Genomic DNA, 15,948 nt, shown 5'->3' with positions numbered 1-15,948 from the left:
AAGGCCACTGTTTCTGATTATGTCTCACTGAGCTCTGTGACCTTGAGCTAGCGACATATTCTGTCTAAGCCTTGATCTGATCTTCTGTGAAATGGGGAGGGGGGAAATAGAGCCCCCTTCCGTGGGGTGTACAGGCAGAGCTGGGCACATGGGAGGCACCCGACTGCCTTAGCTTCACCACCTCAGTCACCCTCGAAGGACTGTCCTGTACTCGTCTGCCTGGCTGCTTGAGGTCATTGCTCGCTGGGCGGCTTGGGAAGTCTGCCTTCCTTTTTTGAGCCTCAGTTTCCCCATCTGTAGTATGGACATCAGTGTTACTGCCTCAAATATCCACTGTACCTCCAAAGTGTTCTGGGGGGTCCCCAAGCAGCTGTGCTTAGCAAACCCCAGCGCTCCTCTGCATTTATACTTGGGGGTCGTGCTGTGGTCACCCGGCAGCTTGTGCATCCCATGTGGCCCAATCGGGTGGTTAGCTTCAAGAGCTCTGGTGGGCGCCAGGCGTGGTACCCAACCTCTCTCGAAACACCCAGTCCACTGCTTGTCATACATCTCCCCTAGCTCAAGGAGGACCTGAATTTGGTCCTTAATATCAGCTCAAGCCCCTTCCTAGAAGGCTTCTGGTTTCCATGGCTGGGCGAGTAGCTGGGGTGGGGGGTGGCATCACCCGGGTCCTAGCTCCCCTTGGTGGCAAACTGTTCCCCACTCCTGGCTGGGAGGGCCCTGCGAGCTCTGGGGGGTTGACATGAACCTCTAACCCGGTCACCTCACCCTGACATCCCCCACTGGGAACACACCCAGCATGTAGAAGTTTCTTGCACCTGCTCCAGGCTGCCCTGCCTTGACTTCTGCCACGCATGTGACCTTGGGGCATTCTGCAGGCCCTGTGAGCCTCATGTATCATCATCTGTCTCATGGGAGGTGGGTGATGCCAGCCCATTTCTGGGGAAGCCTGAGGTGCCGTTCCTGTAATTCCTGCCCAGGCTCTGCTCTCAATCTGCCCAAGGCTCCCCATTGCCCTCTCCGAAAAACCAACTGTCCTCCAGGCCCCGCCCACCTCCCAACCTCATCTTCCCTATGTTCTCTTTAATTTTATTTATTTATTTATTTATTTATTTATTTATTTATTTATAAAAAGATTTTATTTATTTATTTGACAGAGAGAGAGATCACAAGTAGGCAGAGAGGCAGGCAGAGAGAGAGGGGGAAGCAGGCTCCCCACTGAGCAGAGAGCCCAACGTGGGACTCGATCCCAGGACCCTGAGATCATGACCTGAGCCGAAGGCGGAGGCTCAACCCACTGAGTCACCCAGGTGCCCCTCACCACGTTCTCTTTTAGTTGTCTTTCTAGCCACATCAGCTTCCCCATTTTCGGGCCTTTGCACATGCTGTCCTTACATGGAGCACCTTTTCCCCAGCCCTCCCCATGGCTTCCTCTTCCCTGGCACCAAGTTCTAGCTCACATGTTGCCTCCAGGAGAGATCTGCTGTTGTCCTTCACTGGTGCCCTGGTCCCATCACCTCTTGTGCTGTGTCTCTGATCTCTGAGCCTACATGAGGTCACCTTGCTTGTGTGCTTTCGTGTTTATCTGTCCCCTACTGCCCAGGAATTGCAGGTAAGCAGGCTCCTGTCTCCCTGCTCTGCTCCAGCTTCCTCTGAATGTTTTTGAATATACATCTAAATAATAAGGGGGTGGTTTGGAGGGAAGGCCTCTGCCCCCACAGCTCTAGTGCTCTCCCCCAACGAGCTCCTGGCCAGCTTTCCTACAGTTGCAGGCCTCTCTGGGGAGGCAGGGCTCTAGCTTCTCCATCCTTCCCACCTTAGTCTGAAGGAACGGACTTCGTCAGTGAGCATGGCTCAGGGTCTGTTTGGAGGTCCCCAGAGTGGGTAGGCACAGAATTGAGGTTGGCCAAACCTGGCTTCCAGTCCCTGCTCTGCCGCCTCAGGTGAACCTCAGCCTCCTCCCCTCCCCTGAAAACAGGGTAAGTGTGTTGCTATACAGGACCACAGCCCCAGTAAGGTACATAGCCCCTCTCTAAAGAGTGTTTGCCATCTCCGTTGATGACCTGGAAACCAGAGCTGAGGAGGAAACCCCTGCAAGGGAGGGGCCGGCACATTCAGGCTATGTCTCTACTGCTGTGTGCTCTTGGGTGAGTGGCGCAGCCTCTCTGAATCTCTGGGAGGCTGACTGTAACTGCCTTGACACCAGCTGGGCTTGGGTGACATCACTGTTGCATTCAGCAGGTACCTCTCCACCCAGGGAAGGACCCAGGGTCCTGGCTTATGCACACATCTTTGAGAAGCAGGGCCTATGCACACCATTTCTCAGATGAGAAATAGACTCGCTGGCCTTTGAGGGGCCACAGTGGGATGAGAACCCAGCTTGGCCTGCCTCCATGCCCCTCCTCTCTTGCCAGCATTGCTAACCTGACCTTGGGCAAATGGCTCTCTGGCCTCCATTGATTAAGCCTTGTCACTCTGCCCAGGCCTGGCTCAGACCCATCGTGTCAGATGATTCCAGGGATCCCTGAGACCTAGAGGAGACTGGGGGACAGAGAGACAGTGTCCTGCCTAGAGCCAGCCAGGCTGACATGGAAGAGCTGGGATCCCAGGCACCCTAGCCAGGCACAGCTGAAGTGCCCACAGTGGGGGTGTCAGTCGCTGGTGCCAAGGGGCATTACTGGCCGTTGTTGGAAGGTGGCAGGGAGGTTGACCGGCGCCAGCATGCTGACAAGCAAAAGAAGCCAGAGCCCAGGCAGTGCCTTTGGCACTCTCAGGAGAGGCAGCCTGGTGCTGGGCTGCTGCCTGACCCTTGCCTCAGTTGGCACTGTCCCTGGGCGTACCGTGAGACCTTCCAGGAGCTTGCTGCCTCCCTCCCAGGGCCTGGCAGGTGGGTGCTGTGGGTAGGGACTCCTGTAGCATGAAGATCTCTCCCTCTTTGGGTGGCAAACCCCACCCATAGTTGGTCTATGTCCACATTCCATGAAGTGCTATTTACAGAAAGGGAAACAGGCCCCGAGAACAGTTTATCTATCACCAACACTCAAAAAGTGCTGGCTGTGGACCAGTGAAGTTGTGAGTGTTTTACTTCCATTCATCTCATTAGTGCTTGCCTTCAACCCTGGGAGGTAGTTGGAGAAACTGAAGCAGAGAATTTGAGTCAGTTGCTGAAGGTCTGGTGGCCAGCAAGTAAAAAACAGCTGGGATTCAAACCCAGTCTCTGGCCCTTTCAGCAAGGACACTTGTAGTGTGAGGCTCAGTTTTCTCATGGGCAAAGTAGGTGCTGTCCCCTTCCCCCACCATCTGGGAATCACCCAGTAAGGATCTGACACCCATTAGGTGTTCAGCAGACCTCAATGTCCTCTGCTTGTCCAGAGAGCAGAATGGAGATCAGGGCCTGGAAGTTGGCTGGGAAGCAAACCACAGTAGGGAGGTATGGGAGAGAGGCCCAGGTGGGAATATCATGGGAATATCCTGAGTCAGATGGTGGCCTCAGGCTAGTGACATTGACAGTGTGAGCCTCAGTGTTTTCCCCGTCCTCCTTACCGTCCTTACCGGCAGCCCTTTGAGATGTTGTGGATTAAGCACTAGGCAGGCGACTTGCCCAGCCCTGAAACGTGAACACTTATTAAGGCCTAGCTTCAGGTTGCTCCCTCCCAGCATTCCCTGGTTCTGAACTTGATCTCCACCAACCCTAGCCAGCACCTAGAGGAAATAAGAGCCAGTATCTGGGAACATTTGTAACCCTTTCTGCCCTCGAGATTCGGAGAGTGCTTTTGGTGAATCAGAGAACTGGGTGGACTTGGGGGGAGTGCCAGGGACACAGCAAAGCACTGGATGGCAGGTGTCTTCTCTAAACTGCTGGCATATGTCTTCAAAGAATCCCATGAACTTCACCTCACAGAGAGGCTGAGGCTCATGGGCCAGATGGCCCTGCTGTGGGTCCAATGCTTTCACCAGAAGGTCAAGGCAAGGGCTGGGATATAAGTTCTCCCAGGGGAGCAGCCTAAAAGAGGAAAGATCAAGGTGTAGGAATCACTGTCCTCTGAGGAAACTGATCCACAACCACCTTGCCCAAGGTTATGTCTTGGGCCTATGGCTGGACATGGATTTGGGCCAGTGGCTGGACATGGAATCGGCCCAGATGGCTCAGGGCCCTGGTGGCTCTTCTCTGACACTGCCTTACCCCACTTCCAAAGAGCAGGCTGCTCTAAATTCACCCTTAGATTCAGCTACCTGAAGCGCTGTGGGCAAGGAGCTCTCTGCACTGTGTTACCGTAAAATGGCCAGTGGTCGCTTTGACCTCATGAGATAGTCGTTACTTTTCAGTTGATTCACAAAAGGCTTATCCGGGAGGAGGCCGGAAGGGGCTGTCATTGGATCCCGTAAACGAGAAAGCTTGAAATCAGACAAGTACAATACTTGCAGAAAGCCATAAAGCTCATGGGTAGGATTCCACCTGTTTCCGCGTCTTTACAACAACCCGGAGCTGCAGAGGACGAGCCTGAGTGACCTCAGAGAGTCTGCCGTCTCCTTGTAGTTGGTAGGGAAATAGCGGGGAGTGAAGGAATGTAAAATCATCCAGGAGTCTTTTCAGCTGAGATGGCCCATGTTTACAGCCAGAGTTGGAGGTCCTGCTTCCGCGCTGCGGAGGTCCGAGGGCCAAGCCTCTTCGACACAGCCTCAGGGTACCCGGCCCGGGGCATCTGAGGCCACCTACCGCCGCCGCGCTCCCGGCCAAACTCTGCACCTTGCGCTCTACTGCCCTGTCGCTAGGCACACCGCCCACGGCCCCTGCGATCGGCCACAGGGCCTGCCTGTCTTCGGCGTCGCAGCCAATCCTCATCGCCCTCTAGGCTACACCCTCCGTTCTTCTCGCGCCAGCCGCGTCGACCACTTCGGAGCCCTGCCCTTGCCCCTCAGGGATTGGTCATTAGGGATGCTCGTCTTCTTTCAGTGCTCCAATCCTCGCCTACCGCCCCGCCCTCACCTCCCAGCACCTCGCACCCTGCAGGACCATCTCTGGGACCGAAAACCTTACCCAACAGCCCGCCTCTACCCATCAGTGACTGGCCTTGGGGGCTGCCCGTCTGTTTCATGACAACCAATCGTTGTCTTTCTCGACGCCGATTGGCCATCGTGCAGCCAATCGGAGCGTGGCGTGAACCCCTCCCGCCGCGCGCGCTTGGGAGGGGTGGTGCGCGAGGCGGAGCCGCGGTGGCCGGAGGCGGCGGTGGCGGCGGCGGCGACGGTGGCGGTGGTGGTGAAGGCGACGCGTCCCAGCCGGTGAGGGGGAGCAGAGGGCGCGGGGTGACGCAGGCGTCCGGGGACCCGCGCCCCTCGGGCCGAGCCAGGGCGAGGCACGGTCTTGTCGTTGGTCCGGGGGCGGGGGCGGGGGCGGGCGAAACAGGGCGTGACAGCAGCGTCGCAGGGGTAGAGAGAGGTTAAAGCCCCCCGCCCCACACACACCCCGCGTCTGGTGCTCTTTGGGGGCCCTCCCAGCCGGATCTGAACCCTCACGGTCAGTCCGCGCACACCTGACACCATGTCCCTTTTTGTTGACACCCCCCCCAATACACCTGAGACTGTCCACCTCGCTGACATCCCCCACACCTCTGGGGCCGTGTCTCCAGGCGCTTGGCACAGTTGGATCTTCGCACCCACACGAACTTGAGTCTGTGTCCCCACCGATATTCTCCCTCACACACCTGCCACCGCCCCCGTCCTCATGGATATACCCCCCAGATCACCTAAAATCCTTCCTCTTGATGAAACCTCCACACCCAGATCCATGCAGCCCCACCTCTGCCACTGGGCCTACACCCCCTCCACTTATGCCTGAGCCTGTGGTGCCCAACTCGTGGCCCCCCACTCACACCTGGGCCGGTTCATATCCCCTCACTACTTTTGCTCACATCAAGGTCTGTGCCCCTCTCTTGCTTTCTTCCTTTCTTCAGCCACTTGGGTCAGGTCCTTCAGGTAATCTCCCCCATCCCTCCACCTGCCCTGTGCCTTTCCAGGCCTTCTCCATCACACACCCCAGTCTATGTGCCCACCTGTACTTTCTTACATGTGCACCTGTATTTGTGCCCCTCTGTAATCCTTGAACTGCAACCCCCCCCACACCCAGGTCCCCCAACATTCACCCAAGCCTAGCAATCTCAGGATATCACCCTCCCCCACCCAAAAGAAGAGCCCACCCAGATGTTATCTTTTCGTTTATGATAGTCTGTAAAGTGATTTCCAGGCTTACAATAATCCTTTTGGCCAGGCGAACCCAGAATTATCTCCATTTTATCAGCAACAAACATAAAGAGACTTGAATTGGGGAGGCAGAGCCCATCCCTCCCTGAGCTTTGCTGACCCTTCTTTGTAGATCTTTCCCATTTTTGCCCATCTGTTGTGCTTTTCTCTGAGGGGTTGGTAGGGGAGGGGACCCCCACCTTCTCTGCAGCTGTTCCTCAGGAGTCATGACTTTGAGTCCGGAAAGACTGAGCTGGAAGGGGCGGCCCCTGATCGTTGCCGTAGCACGTGTCTCAGTGTCTCGGGCTGGGTGGGGGCGGGGACACTGCAGGCGCAGGACTTCAACACCTTGGCTGCCTCCAGCGGCTGGGTCGCCTGGGAGGGAGTTACAGGCTTCCGGCCTCTGACCCCAGCTCTTGCAGTCCGAAGCCCCTTGCTGACCCTCAAGAACTCCTTGGGCTCTTAAAGCCGATAAACCTAGAGAGTAGGGAAACACTCTTCAGAGTGAGGAGAGCTAACACTATAACCACTCTGAGCCAAACTGTAAAACTGATGTGGTGCTAGGAGTAATGATCTTTCTGGAACTGTGTAAGTTCCCTGGAGTATGATTTGCAAGTGTGCAGCATAGAAGGAGACAGTAGCTTTGTTGTGGAAAAGTCATAACATGGTGTGGTTTCCTGTGAAGTCTGTATAATGCCTCACCCCCTCTGTCTCTCCTGGCAAAGATGGTGCCAGAATATGCCAGAGGGTCGTGTCACCTTCACCTTCAGAAACCGAAGCCAAGGGGGTTTTCTGTCCACATTCCAAAAGTGTCATTTAAAATGTGTGTTTATGTATGTGCTTGTGTGTGTGTATATATATGTAGATGTATACATACATGTTTATATGTGCATATACACATTTTATATACTACAGATGTACATAGATTACATATATACATATGCAAATATATAAACTTGGACAAAGTAATTGATTTATATGGTTAAAAAAATACAAAAGGACATACAGTGAAAACCAGGCGGGTTTGTCTGCACCCTGTACCCTTCTAAAAGCATCCATTGTCAACTTGCCCTGTTTCCTACCAGAGATAATCTATGGCTTGTATATCCCCCACCTCTTTTAAACCCCTGATAGATTTATCTGAGATTCTTACCAAATGGGTGTGCCAGTTTTATAGCCAGTCACGTGCCGATGACTGTTGAAGTTGTCACTCATATTTTCTCCTACAAGCTGCGCTGAAATGAATAGACGGACCCAGGCATGAGCAGATATGCAATGAACATGTGTGGGCTCCAGCCCAGATGCTTCCGAAACCTCCTGGTCTTCAGGGCGCTTCCTAGGAGAGGCCAGGCCAAAGGGCATATCCATTGAAATGGTGAATGTTCCTCCAGAGACTTTGTGCTGCCCTCAGTTTTCTCTCACTGTAAAACTGGATTGCTTGTTTCTTCTCCCAGCAGCCAGAACAGTTAACTATCAAGTATCCTGGTTTCTCCAGTCTGATAGGTAAAGCGCAGCCCGAGAGATCCTTTTGAAAGCCGCTTCTGGGCTTTCTGTCCATCTCTTGGGTGTTCTGGCCCGTGCAGTGGTGATTAAACATTATATCTCTATTCCTCTTCCCCAGTTGGACTAAAGTTCAATCTAAGGAATATTTGAGTCCCTCCTCTGTAGAGCTCTGGAGGAAACCTTGGGTTTGGCCGGGGGCCGGGTTTGGGGAGGGGAGGGTCCGTTACTTGTTAGAGACAGACCTGGGCATTGGCCACAGTCCTGGGAGGGGAGATTTAAGATGTTGGCTGTTACTAAGTTTTTGTTTTTCCCTTTGGATCCAGCAGGAGAACTTGACTGTCAGATGAGATTGAGATTAAGTCAGATGTTAAATCTTTTGGGGGAAGTTTTCAGCTGTTTCCCGCCATTGGTGCCAGGTGGAGGGCATCATCAGACTGAGGCCAGGCCTTTTCCCACCTGTTGTCCTGTTTTTGTTCTTCTGTTTTGGCAGTTAGACACTAGGGGAATGCTGAGATGATCAGAACTGTTAGCTTGATTGGGTTTTGCCAACCAGCTCTTTTAAAAATGCGTTATATTTTCTATTTGGAGTGCGAAATATTTCTTAATAGCAAGTCCATAATGTGCGTGTGAAAAGAGAGTGTAAAGGACAACAAAGCTGACACTCAACTGAAGAAGTAGAACATGGCCCCCGGCGGCCCCTCCCTGGTCACTGCGCTATTTTTAAAATATGCTTGTCAACGTTTGTTTTCTTCCCTGAGTATCTTTTGCTGCAGCTGAGTGCTTGGATTCTAGGGTCTCAACAAAGGTCAGCAGAAGCCAGGTTTTCTGTCGGAGCTGTGTCAATAGGGTGGCCTGAGAGATCCAGGGAGGGGAGGAATGACCTCAGGGCCATGGGCAGGGCACCAGCCAGTGCCCGGAGCATTGGCCTTAGACTCCTGTCATGTCAGCGTCCTGGGGCTGTTGTAACAGATTACCACAAACTGAGTGGCTTCAGACAAGAGGGAGTCATTCTGCCATAGTTGTGGAGGTCAGAAGGCCAAAATCAAGGTGTTGCCAGGTGCTAGAGATGGATGGTTGTCTCCCTGAAATTCCTGTGTTGAAAGCTAGTCCGAACGTGATGGGTTTAGGAGGTGGGGCCTTGAGGAGGTGATTAGGTCCTGAGGGTGGAGCCCTGCTGAATGGGATCAGAGCCCTTACACGCGGGCCCTTGCCCCTTCTGCTTGGTGAGGCACAGCGAGAAGCCATCTGTGGACCAGGGAGAGGGCTCTCAGCAGACACGCAGTCTGCTGGCACCTTGATCATGGACTTCCCAGCCTCCAGAACTGTGAGACATATTGTCTGGAAGCCACCCAGGCTATCGTCTTCTGTCACCGGCCCCAACAGACTAAGACTGCAGGGTCGCTTCCTCCCAGGGAACCTGAGGGAGAATGTCACCGGGCCCCTCTCCTGGCTTGGTGGCTGTTGGCAGTCCTCAGGGCTTTGGCTTACAGCCACGTCAACCCAGTCTCTGCCCCCATCTTCACACACCGCTCTTCCCTTTGTGTTTTCCTTCTTACAAGGACACCCATCGTGGGATTTAGGGCCCACCATAAATTCAGTACGATCTCGTCTCAATATCCTTAACTCATTTCACCTGCAGAGACTCTATTTCCAAATATGGTGACTTTCTGAGATTCCGGATGGCCATGAACTTGGGGGGGAGCACCATTTAACCCCTCCAGTTGCAAAGCCAGAATTTCTGCCAGGATGTTGTTCAAAGAAGTGCTTGTCTAGCTGCCTCTGCTGTTTCAGGCAAAACAGGGCTGGGAGGTTGAAGTGGGCAGCCCCTCACTAAACCTGCCTTCTTGCTGGAAGGTGGAGGCATCTGCCCAGAGCTAGCAAGGACGCAGACAAGTGAACATGTTGCATGTATGTTTTGCTCTTTGCCCGCCCTCAGCACGTGTGCTTACTGGACTGTGAGCTTGGTCCAAGATCATCCCAGTCTATAAAAGAGTCACCAAGGGGAGAACATAACAGGAGCCAAGATGGACGCAGGTCAGCCCGAATCCAGACCCCTGTCCCTTCGGCAAGTCACTGGTAGCACTCATGCTTTCTGCTGCTTAAAGACATGGGCATCTTTAAGATGGCCGAAACGCCACCACGGTGCCCGGAGCCTGGGCTCCAGGAATGGGACGAACTTGAAGCCTGACCATACCATTATTCTACGGTCTGTAAATACCTGTGAGACAGGGACAGATGCAGAGGAGGCAGAAACACTGGGGCTCAGAAGGGTAGGGGACGGAGATGTGGATCCGTTCTCACCAAGTGACTGGGGCTCTGTGATTGATGAGTTCTAGCAGAGGATTGGGATGCTAACTCAGGGGGCAGAAGGTTCTCAGATCTGAAAACCAGCAAGGAGTTAGCTAGATGGCAAAGCATTGCAAGCAAAGGGAACAAGAGAGCCTGGGTATTTGGGGACACAAGGCAAAGAGTGTGAGAGGAGATTGAGGGACCTGGTCCATGGAGCCCATAACAGGCACAGGAGGGGACTCACCTCGAGGCCACTGCCAACAAGGCATGGTCACCATACCTGAGCTCAGAGCCCTTAGCAGCCCGTGCTTCCCCAGCACAGGGGACCAGAACCGGGGCAGGAGGTGACACCTTATGACCAGTTGCAAGCCTGCCTTGATGAAACGTGCCCATGAAGTGCTCCCGACAGATGTCATCACCGTTATTCCATCTCTAGGTCATGTGCCTTTGCCATGGGATGAGTGGAAAAAGAGAACATACATGTTTCCGTTCAGTGTTAATTAGCCATGCTGACCCAAGTCCCATCCAGTCTGCAGTATGTGTCCTTGCTGTAAGGGCAGGCTCCCAGGCCTCACTAAGCAGACCCCAGATTAAGCCTGAGGAGGAGCTCAGGAATCCCGCACAAGCGTATTGGAGATTCTGGGGCAGGTGTTCCTAGAACTCCCTGGAGTAGCAGCCCAGAGCTGGAGGAAGATCCTGTAGCTGAAGGAGGGGAGGGACGAGGCTGGCGGGCCTGGCTTCCAGCAGACTGGACAGGCAGACAGGACCCATTACTGGTCAGGCCTTAGGCTGGTCTAGCCTTGGGCTGGCAAGGGGGCATGTAGGAGCTGGGCCTTGAAGAAGGGATAGGTTTGGGGGCTGTGAGCAGCCCCTTTGGCTTGGAGCTCACGGGTCAAAGCCAAGTGTCAGCTAGCTCTGAATGTCAGAGTGGGAGATGGCGCCGCCCGTTGTGCCGGACAGGGGCGCTGGCATTGGCAGAGCGCTTGGCTGGAACACATGCTTCCTAAACCATTGTCATGTGGCGGGCAGCAGGGCCCCGCCAGCCAGCTTCTGTTTAATGCTTTGGGGAGATGAACCTGGAGAAAGCAGGGGTGGGGCGATGCTGGACACCAGGGACTGATGCTTAGCTCTTTCAGAGGTCCCGGCATGGGGGATGCAGGCTGAATGGTGAGATCTAGGAACTGGGGAGACCCGCTCAGTAGGAATGGGTGGTGTGCCATGGGCTCCATCCCAGCTCCGTCTGACTCCTTAGTATAAGGCGGAATGATACTTACCCACACCCGTGACCCAGCTGACCAGCACTATCCCGGGAATAGAGTAACGGATGGAAACGGAGGCCTGAGGAGGTTTAGTAACATGCCCAAGGTCACCCATCTTCCCACAACACCAGCATGGTGTGGCTGGGAGCCTATTTGCTCCTACTTAGGGAAGGACGTGGACAGGATAGAAGAGGTGCATTTCTGCTGCCCTGTGAAGGGTGCCCGAGGGGCCGGATGACAGATAGCAGAAGCCCCTGTTGGCAGGTATGTGCCTCTGACTGCTTGCTAAGCAAGGACCCTGAACACAGCCCAGTCCATTGCCTCCCACAGACCCCCCAGTCCTGCCGGGGAAGCTAGTGGAAAGCAGCCGCGTCTCGTGCCATAGGGAACCACAGAGTGCTCAGTATAGGGCAGAGCAACTAAGTTCCGGGAGGTGAGGCCAGGACATTTAGGAAGGGCTTTGCAGGCTTCGGAGGAGTTTGCCAGACACAGGGTGGGAGAGTACAGCCAAAGCAAAACTTGGTATGTCCAAAAAATTAGTGACTTCAACCAGCAAATAATTGAGTAGGTAACAAGCACTGTGCTAGGCTCCCCGCAGCGAAAACACAAGACTTTTTTGGGGATGAGGGCTTTCCACAGGTGTACCCTCTTATGAGAGGAGCATGAGTAGCGTTGAGTACCTTGGTTTGTTGTAGGTCATTCAAGTGCAGTTGGTAACAGGTGTCAGCAGCCCTGTGTCGAAAGGACCCAGGACAGTGATTGACAGTGGGATGTTCTGTCTTGCAGAGGCCAGTTTGTCTGGAAGACCCGAGTAGAAGGGAATGCAGCAGGGAGAGACGGGCAACAGCTGGTTGGGGCTGGGTTACCAGGGAACAGCCATTATGTAAGATGCTACCGCTCTCTTAACAGCAGAAGTTAATGCCCATTAACTGGAAAAGAAAACAGCCTTTATCAACAGCCAGAGAGGATGTTAATTGGCTTCCGTTTACTGAAAGATTACAGGATCCATTCCGTGACGGCTTGTAAACTCCATCCACTGCGAAGCTGCCCCCCTGTTTGCGCAAACATTTTCTTTATCTCCTGGAGTGGCACACACTCACCAACAGGAATGGTGGCCCTGGCCAGGGAGCTGAGGGAGTCAGGCACACGTGTGTGTGTGTGTGTGTGTGCGTGCGTGTATCAGGATGGAGGCACACGTGGAGCCGCTGCGGGGGTTGGGGGGGGCGCTCACAGACTGGGCTGCTTAAGATCCCAGAGCCCCAGGGTTGGGGGGGGCGCTCACAGACTGGGCTGCTTAAGATCCCAGAGCCCCAGTTCCCGTTTCCTAGACCATGCCATTCAGTATGTTAGCTTGTGGAATTGCCCCCCCCCCCGCCACCCCCGTCCTGCTTGGCTGTGCTTTTTGATGGGTGGTAAGATTGCCTAAACAGAAATATGTGAAAAAATAAATTTTTGTTCACTGGGGCTGGTCTGTGACTACTGCCTGCCCGTGGCATGTGGGGTGGAGGTGGCCCCATTGCACTTGACCCCTGGCTCTTAACCCCGCTGCTGGGGAAGACTCTGGCACCTGAACTCAGTTCTTGGGTACCCCATGTGTTCCAGAGAACACACGGGGGCCGGGCCCATTGGGGCCGTTGTCCACGGTTGGACACACAGCACAGGGCTGGGAGAGTGTATGGGAAACACACAGGTCAGGACTCTGGAAGGTGCTGGGGACAGAAACCCATCTCAAGCTGGCTGAACTGGAAGGGGAACTTTGTGGGTTCTGGCACCTTCCATGTTCTTTGATAGCTCCCAGGTTCTTCTGGCACCACTGGGCCCCAGGACAGCCCGGCTCGGCAGACATCCATCCCTTCCCTCCCTGAGCTTGGCTCTGTGTCAGCTGCCTTCAGGGCCTGCCTGCTTTCCCTCCCAAGAAAAAGGGGACTTCTGACCCAGTGGCTCCCTCAACCCTCCCGGTCTTTGGGTCTGGTGCTCCAAACTGAGGGTCACCTGGGTCACCCTGGAGTCAAGGGAAGGGTCAGCCCTCCCTTCTCCAAGGTGACAGAGGCAAAGTGGGTGGCTGCCCGCTGTGCTGTCTCCAAAAGGGGCCAGATAACCCCCTGCACATGTGGCCTGCCTTCCAGGAGCTTAGACATCTCTGGGCTTTGCCAAAATCATCAGCAGGTGTTCTTCGCAGGTGAGGAGGAAGGTGAGCAAGAGTGAGCAGTGCGTGTCGTCCCTCTGGTGCCATTAGCGTCCCCTGGGAGTTGAGAACACAGTACTCGGGCTCACGGTCAGTTGGCCTGGGAAAGGCTGTGCGGCTTGGGGGTTTTTCTTTTTTAATGTTTAAACTTGTTTTAAGTTTCGTACAGTAAAGTGAGTAATTCCTGTGTACAGCTCAAGGCATTTTCCATGTGTGTTCACATGTGGAACCGGATCGAGGTGCAGAGCGTTTCAAGGCCCCAGCTGGCTCCTCGCTGACCCTTTCCTGTCCCACCTCCCACAGCCAACCCCAGTCAGATCTTTATCACCGCTGATGCTTCATTGTCTGTGTTGGGTCTTTCCCAATCGTGACCTAGCACACATAATGTAATACGTGCGGTCATCGGATTTCCTTTGTGTGTAGTTCGTCAACAGCGCGTTCTCCTTGATGTGCACCCATCACCGCCATCCCTCTCCAGAGCTTTTCCGTCTTCCCAGACTGAAACTCGGTGCCCATTAAACCTTGACTCCCTGCTCCCCTCCCTCAGCCCTGGCACCCACCATCCTAGTTTCTGTCTCTTTGAATGGGAGGAGTCTAGAGACCTATAAGTGGAATTAAATGTTTGTCCTTCTGTGACTCATTCATTTCACTTTGCACGATGTCCTCAAGGTTCATCCGCAGTGTGGCTCATGTCAGAAGGTCCTTCCTCTTTACAGCTCAATGTCATGCCACTGTTCGGACAGACCACTTTGTGTGACTGTGTTTGGATTGTACTTAGACTCAGTCAGTGCTCAGTCTTCCGCGCTGGCTTCTCGCTCTCCACTGTTATGTCCAAGGTTTGTCCCTGTCGTTGTGTGTGACAGCAACTCATCCTTCTCTGTCGTGTGGCACCAGAGGCGTGTGACTGTGTTCACAAAAGGTGCTCGACATCCCCGTGAGACAATCTGTACTAGCATGCCGGCGTTCCGAGTCCCCAGATGCAGTCTCAGGGTCGCCAGCACTGAGGAGGGGCGCTGGGGAAGGCATGTGGCGGTCATCCTGGCTGCGGTCCGGAGGTGGAAGCAGGGGTGTTGTGGGGCAGGGGTGTTTGACGTTCTCCCACAAGCAGAGCCTTCGATGGCCCGCGTGCACTCAGCCTGAGCTGCCTCCAGCCTTGGGGAGTCCCCTTTCTCACTGCTCCGGCCACCCCGGGGAGCTCCTTCCACCACTCCCACCCTGCACGTTCCTCAGGAAGCCTTCCCAGACCCCAGGACAGACCCTGCCCTGCATCTCTCCTGCCACAGAGCCCCACTCAGCAGCATCCCTGTGGGCCATGTGCCCACACTCCCCGTGCCATCTCCCCTGTCCACTGTGGTGCCACCTCCCCAGGGTGTGCACTTAGCAGGCACATGGTTCATCAGATTCAACCCCAGAGGGGTGTCAGTATTGGACCAGAGCACGCCGGTCTTCAAGTCTCCCCTTTCTAGGACCATCCCCCCGAGTGTCAGGACAGGAGGATTCTAGAAACTTCAGCCCCCAGTCACAGGCTCCCAGCTCAGCCAAGCCCTGGCCTGCCCAGCAGCACCAGTCCAACTTGTCCGGGCTCCTCTTACTGGGAGCAGAGGAGTGAATTCCCTTCGGTGCCCCCTGCCCAGCCTCCAGGTAACCCAGAGTGCCCTGCGGAAGGCTGGGGGTGGGTGTCCCACAAGCCGGAGGAGCACAGTGAGCAAGTGGGGTAGAGGGATGACATGGGTGCAATGAGGACCAGGGAGATGAGCAGCGGAGCTGGGCCTCAGGCAGGAGCTTGCCCTGGTCCCTGCACCGCCCAGCCTCACCTCTGCGTCTGCTGAATCAGGCTTGGGCACATTCACACCTGTCCTCTAGCATCCTGGTCCAGCTCCTGCAGCTTCTGGGATCCTCTGGACTACGGCTTATCTGCACAGTGTCCGTCCTCCCACTGCCCTCCTGCCCCACAACCTCCAGCGGGCAGAAGGCATCTCGGCCTGGGGCCAGCGTTGGAACAGCAGATCAGTAACAGAGCCTAAGTAGCAGTCCACAAGGTCATCGTGATCTGAATAAATGACTGAGGAAGTCGGTCAGTTGGGGAGAAGAGAGCACAGTCTGGTGTAAGAACTCCTAGTCACAGATGTCGATTCTCCCTCTCCAGGAGGGGAGCTTAACTCCCCCCACTCCCCATGGGGCGCTGGTTCCAAAGAGAAGAGTCTGGAACAGGGTCACTCAGCAGGGGGACAGACAGCTGCAGACCCCACCTTGACCAAGAGGTCCAAGTCGGCCTCACCGGGATTAAATCTGTGCTCTCAGGTATAATGTCATGAGGGGGGCTCAGCTCTCCTCACTGCCGAGGTCCTCCCAAGACCACACAACCGCAGGCTCATGGTGAGAAAACACCTCAGACAGATGGGCTTGGGGCATGAGGGAGTGGGATTCTGGGGCAGAAGAGGGCAGCTGGGGGACTAACTGGCCAGACAGAAC

General features: G+C 54.8%; 1 protein-coding gene across 1 annotated transcript in view; it reads left to right on the top strand.

The window, feature by feature from the left end:
• Nucleotides 1–5,186: 5,186 nt before the first annotated feature.
• Nucleotides 5,187–15,948, top strand: part of SLC25A42 (solute carrier family 25 member 42) — a 28,092-nt gene continuing 17,330 nt past the window's right edge. The window contains exon 1 of the mRNA XM_080825590.1: nt 5,187–5,283. The gene's annotated coding sequence lies outside the window, so the exon portion shown is untranslated. The remainder of the gene's footprint in view (nt 5,284–15,948) is intronic.

Source organism: Martes martes (genome assembly GCF_963455335.1).
Source record: "Martes martes genome assembly, chromosome: 1".
NCBI lineage: Eukaryota > Metazoa > Chordata > Mammalia > Carnivora > Mustelidae > Martes > Martes martes.
This window is presented reverse-complemented; position numbering and strand designations above follow the sequence as displayed.